Source organism: Haliotis cracherodii, unplaced genomic scaffold, assembly GCF_022045235.1.
Source record: "Haliotis cracherodii isolate W230 unplaced genomic scaffold, xgHalCrac1.p SCAF_14, whole genome shotgun sequence".
NCBI classification, from domain to species: domain Eukaryota; kingdom Metazoa; phylum Mollusca; class Gastropoda; order Lepetellida; family Haliotidae; genus Haliotis; species Haliotis cracherodii.
The window spans coordinates 26,177,373-26,183,852 of NW_027266269.1; positions in this window are offsets into that span (position 1 = coordinate 26,177,373).

The window sequence follows — 6,480 nt, forward strand, 5'->3', positions numbered from 1 at the left end:
CTTTATTCTTGGTCTCAGCGTTTCAGTATACGTTGAGAAATGTCAGAGAGCGTGACTGTATGCTTGTTCACGAATATCCTCGTTGCGGCCTATCCTAATGAACAAACGAAGAAATGCACATATAAACTATCGTAGTATCGACTCGATCCGTGCCAAGGCTGACATTGACCGTCTCCAGCAATCTCTGAATTTACCTTAGTGTCTGTTTGACGCATCTTTATTCACCTTTCAATTATCGGCCAGTTGATCAATGATGACGTACACATGTAACCGCCACACGTACATTAACAACTTCGGAAATCTCTCCCGTCACGTTTATCGTGTCGGCCATTTTGACGTCTTGTACTTGATGTAAATGTATTACGACGCGCTGTCATTGTGACTGACTTACTGAGGTAGTTCTTTACAGACCTTTCTCATCTAATGAGCATATGATTTGAACACATGTGCTGCTTAAGACGTTTCTGAAGAGCAAGTTGGGCATCCATACGCCCATGTCACCTCTCTTTTTGAGGAACTATTTTACTCCGCGATATAGCTGGTTGTTGTATGTCTGTCAGTGTAAACATGAAGTCACACGTATGTAAATGAAATTGTGTTTAGATCTTGGCCTACATCCTTTGAGGTAAGAAATTGTGATGAAAAAATTATAAGAATTGACTTTCACTTTGTGTGAGTTCATTGGAGTATGAACCTTCATAGAGTGAGGGCCAAACATTGTATGAACGTCGTCGCAAGCGCCGACGTTCATACAGTTTGGCCCTCACTCTATGAAGGTTCATACTCCAATGAACTCACACAAAGTGAAGGTCAGTTCTTAAATAAAGTGATAAAGTTTAAAATCGTTCGTTTGTGTAACGCGATCGCAGAGCTCCGACCTCAGAATCTGTGAGACTATATTCAAGGGAAGGAGAACTTTGTTTGTTGTTTAACGCCGCAATCAGCAATATTCCAGCTGTATGGCGGCGGTCTGTATAAGAGCGTCTGTCAGGAGAGCGGAAGGTCTAGGGTTCGATTCCCGGCCGCGTCATACCGAACGACGTTAAAAGATGGTACTTGTTGTTACCCTGTCTGGCGCTCGGCATTATGGGGCTAAAACAAGGACTGGTCGGCTCGGAGTCAGTATACTGTGTCTGAGTGGGGTATTCATGTTAAACTGCGGCATGGTATCTAAGTGAGCTAGCACTACCAATCGGCATCAGTCCGGACTAGTACAAGCAGCCACACACACACGTGAATGCACGTCGCTATAGGTGTGCAATAATCTTGGACGCGACGTTCAACCCCATTTCACCTCACCTCGCCGCTATGGTTCCCGTTTCTTTTGCCGTATACATTCTATCAATTAGAAAAATCAACGAATATCAACGAATTGGCTTGATGAACACCGCGGTCTGAAATCGTTTCATTACAACACGTCCGCGTGTTTGACAAAGGGAGATAATTCCATATTACCACGAATTTCAATTTCTCGGGACTCAGATAGTGATGAAAACGTTATCTCCTTTCAGGCTATTTCTGCTTCAACATAATCTCAGCCTTTATCAGCGGAGTTCCCCATAACCCAGGTAAAGCTGCATAACGTAGCGTAATACAACACAAACTTACTTTAGAAGGATTCAGTTTCGACAAAGCGCAAAGATTAATTCCAAACCGCGTTTTGAATATTGACAATCATGAAGCTCGGAGCTGAAGATCTCGCTGCCATTGTTGTCCATTGTGATTTCCTAACAACTGCCTTACTTTCATTGTAACCTCCTGTCGACTAATCCGGGGTTCGGGTGTGCAGACTTCGTGCGGTGTCTAATTATTTCTGTGAGTACTTCAAAATTGCCAGGGCTCGGGAGTCTTAGCCAGGATATTTAATCTCCAGGTGATTTAGGCTGGGATTGTGGTGAACTTAGTGCGGCCATTGTTGTAAATAACACTCCTGTCTCACGGAGTCTGCGGTCAGAATGTCGTTTATTTTAAATGCGCTTCTGATTAAGGCTTAGTTAAAGGAGGTCGGTGGCGCGATATCCTGAGGGAATTCCCTTGCTCCCATGACTTCCATCTGAGAGTGAATTAGTGAGTGAGTGTGATTTTTACGCCGCTTTTAGCAATATTCCAGCAATATCACGGCGGGGTACACCACAAATTGGCTTCACACATTGCTCACGTGTGGGAATCGAACCCGCGTCTTTGACGTGACGAGCAAACGCTTTACCCATTCAGCTAACACCGCCCATCATGAAATATTTGCATGTAGAGGTGAGTGAGTATGCTTTTACGGCGCTTTTGGCAATATTCCCGCAAAATAAAAGCGGGGGGCGACCATAAATGGGTCGTAGGTATGGAATAAAGATGTACTCCCGAAATAGTGGGAAAATGTAAGACTAGTTTTGGTGATTCACGATCACTTGGAATGAGAATTCGGTGACACCCTATAAGTATGGATACGAGTGAATCAGTGTTGTTTCGTGAAAACGGAATTACAGTTAAACCGCGGGTGTTAACGTCATTTATCATCCAAAACTGGCTCCCACATGAGATATCGCTTGGATGAGATCAAGCGGTATCTACACTGTAGATATCTCTGCAATGAAATTACATAACAATGCTTTGCAGACCATTGTGACGTCACTGGTTACCATGACGTCACAATCAAATGACATCACTAATGGCTCTGCGACTAAAGCTGTTTGCAGTACTTTTTACACTGAAGACACTGCTAATTAGGAGATAAACATACTGTGTTTTCAATGTAGAGCTAGGTTACCTGTAGATTTAACCCCGCTAAATTGAATTTGGAACCGAACGCGCAGCGTGAGGTTTCAAATGTTAAATTTAGCGCGGTTAAATCTACAGGTAACCTAGCTCTACATTGAAAACACAGTATGTTTATCTCCATTCTACCATGACTAAATAAAACGTGAACTCTTTGGTGTTAGCACATATACTGAGTGAAGCGGCATGGGTTGAGTTCAGTGTTTTGCGTGGGTTATCGATCTGAATTACGGAATCACCGAACAAAATATGGTGCTGTTTATACTCAAGCAGTTTGCTTACACCGTTATACTTCACTCGAACATATGACTTGGTAAGCTAACATGAGGTGGGCATCCCTAAAGAAAACAAAGCAAGCTTTGCAAGGATTTCGCTCTACATCGCGCATCACCATTATGACGTCATATCGCTCATTGTGACGCAAAAAATATGACGTCACAGTCGTATATAGAAAAGCGCCAATTCCAATTCCAAGCTCTCTGTTGTCTCCAAAACGTAAATACATTCCCTTTGTTGATTTCGGTCGTGTTTTTCTGCACGTAATCCTTTGCCACACATCCTTTGAATATTGTAGTAACCGCATCTGTGCATTTCGTAACCTGTAATTGTAGATATAATTATTTAAATATGCCTACCGACAATGACTGAAAATAGTACTATTCTGTGAATATTAGCTTCCGCGGTGATGCGGCCGTCAAACCAGCTGTTTCAATCAGAGGGGGTTTATTGTGATTTAATAGCCTCTGATTGACCAATCAGAATCGAGTAAATTCCAAATTCATGGTAGAATTACCGTTTACAAATTGAAAAAGTTGAAAGAATGATGTTGGATGATAAATAAAACTCACCCTCGTGTCTTTTGATATCAAATATATCAACACTCGTTGATAAAAGTGGCAAAAGTCCTAGGCAAGCCTCGGAATTTTTCAACTTTTATCAACTCGTGTTGATATATTTCATATCAAAAGACACTCGGGTGAGATATTGTATTAGTCAACTTTCCCTTCATGTCGAGCAATATTCCAGCAGCTCCACCCTATTGAGACACAACTGAGCTTGTTCTTTCTACCAACGTCATACGAGTCTTGCACAGAAGTCTTTTGATGAAGGTTACACAACATTTAAGGCCTCAGTAAAGCTTTTCAAAAGTCCAAATTGGACGTATCAGTGAAAACGTGATGTCCGATGCAATTCCTTTTTTTCTACTGAACAATTGACTTGCCTTTGAGTGTGTTTTTACGGGTGTCACTTGTGGGGCAGGATACGCTCACGCTTTCCGAACGCCTGGTATCATGAATATTTCATCGTGATTCATAAACACATGTTCATGATGTAGTCGGAATCGTACCATCAACTCTGCTTTTGGCAGAGATTTCCTATTAATATAGAAAGGGTTTTGTCGCTTTTATTGTGTGTTCGAATCAAACAAACAAGATGAACCACTGGTTGATAACATGAGCCGGGATCCACGCCATCAGGGTTTAATGACACCCTCTGTGTGATCGAATATCTATCTCTATATACCATCTTCGTTACATCGAGGGACCGCCTCCGTGGTCTAGTGGTAGAGCGTCCGCCCGAAGAGCTGAAGGTTCGGGGTCTGATCCCCGGCCGCGTCATACCAAAAGACATTAAAAGATGGTACTTGTTGTTACCCTGTATGGCGCTCGGCATTTAGGTTCTAAAACAAGGACTGGTCGGCTCGGAGTCAGTATACTGTGTCTGAGTGGGGTATTCATGTTAAACTGCGGCATGGTATCTCAGTGAGCTAGCACTATAAATCGTCATCAGTACGGACTAGTACAAGCAGCCACACAAACACACACACGTACATGCACGTCGCTATATAAGTGCAATAATCTTGGAGGCGACGTTAAACCCCATTTCACCTCACCTCACATCAAAAGAGGGACGGTGTTTTTTGTGAAGAGTCTGCGAACTGGGGATAAATGAAACATTTCAACACTTTGGTTTAATCGTTTCATTTGAACACGACCCGTAAAGATCCGGGTTAGAATAGGTCTTCAGCAACCGATGCTTGTAAGAGGCGACTGACGGGATTGGGTGTTCAGGCTTGCTGACTTGGTTGATGCATATCGTCGTAGCCCAATTGCGTATAAAGCTGATGTCAATCACTGGATTTTCTGGTTCAGACTCGATTATTTGCAGACGGCCGTCATATAGCTGGAATATTGCTCGATCCATGCAATTGGGTACGATGACATGCATCAACCAAGTCAGCGAGTCTGACCTCCAGACCCCGTTAGTCGCCTCTTACGACAAGCACAGTCGCCTTTTATGGCAAAGACGTTGTCATCAATACAAAGTGTCATGTTTAAAATGGACACGTTGAACATTTATTTCTTTTCGCTGTCTGTCCATAACATCTTAGCCGTGCCCAGAATAGAATAGTGTCTGCATTAACTTGAAACAAGGAACAGACGGGGGCTTATATCGTCATTTCATTTTCTTTGAAATAATATAATAATGATCTCAAATGAATTCATAAATTTCAACCCAGACCTTTTTGAAGAGTCTTCATTAAGCAAGTTTTCATTAAAGGAATCGCGGAAATATTAAATAATAAAATTTTCATCCCAAATCTTTAACACAGAACAAAGGCAGTAGTGGTTGAGCTGAAAATCGCGCATCATTCCCATGTAATCTTGGGGGTAACCCTGCACCACGTGCTGGACAGGGATATTAGGGGGGAGATTAATCTCTTCCGGATCAACTAATAGCTCTCATGAGATGAAACATCTGCCGCACAATAAACTGAACATCGCTGTCTGATTTAATTTTATGCTGAATTTGCATGATATTGCAAAAGATCGGGCTGCACAAAAACAATAGCAGGGAACGCTGTTTTTTTTTCATTCCTGGTAGGGATCCCAATCGCCTGTCTTAATGACTTCTGAGCCTTACGGAAGACAGCAGGGATAGAAAATATTATTTTTTATGTAATGATTGCTATCACTGAAATCCTTTTGGCTGGTTTAACACCTGTGCTTGGCAGACAGATACGGAAAAGAAGGGGGGGCGGGGGGGGGGGGGGGGGGGGGGGGGGGCTGTTCGTTGGTTGAGTAAGGAAAAGTTTGTATTTGACAAAACTCTATTTTTTGTTTAGGGGTATTTAGTATCTGTTCAAATGGGTGTGGGGGGGGGGGGGGGGGGGGGGGGGGGGCGGGGCGTATCTTCTCGGGTACATGAGTCAGAGATCCAGCTTACATCAGTCTAAGGAATGCAATCGAGTCCCTTGTGTATGTGGGAAGGTCGGGTGGCCTAGTGGTTAAAGCGTTCGCTCGTCACGCCGAAGACCCGGGTTCGATTCCCGACATGGGTACAATGTGTGAAGCCCGTTTCTGGTGTCCCCCGCCGTGATATTGCTAAAAGCGGCGTAAAGCCTTAATCACTCACTCACTCACTAGTGTATGTGTGCGTTCTTTATTTCTCAAGCTTACGGAAAAGGCTTTGTTACTGGGCCGTTCCACCACCCTCTAACCCACTCATAGCGTCTACCCGTCTCGCACCCCCTCCCCCATCCCCGACACACACACACACACACACACATACACACACACACACACACACACACACACACACACACACACACACACCAGTCTCCACCCGTCTAAGCAACAACAACAACAACAACAACAACCAAACCAAACCAAACCAATTTCCTCGTCATAAGCACAATCCACAAACCAGTCG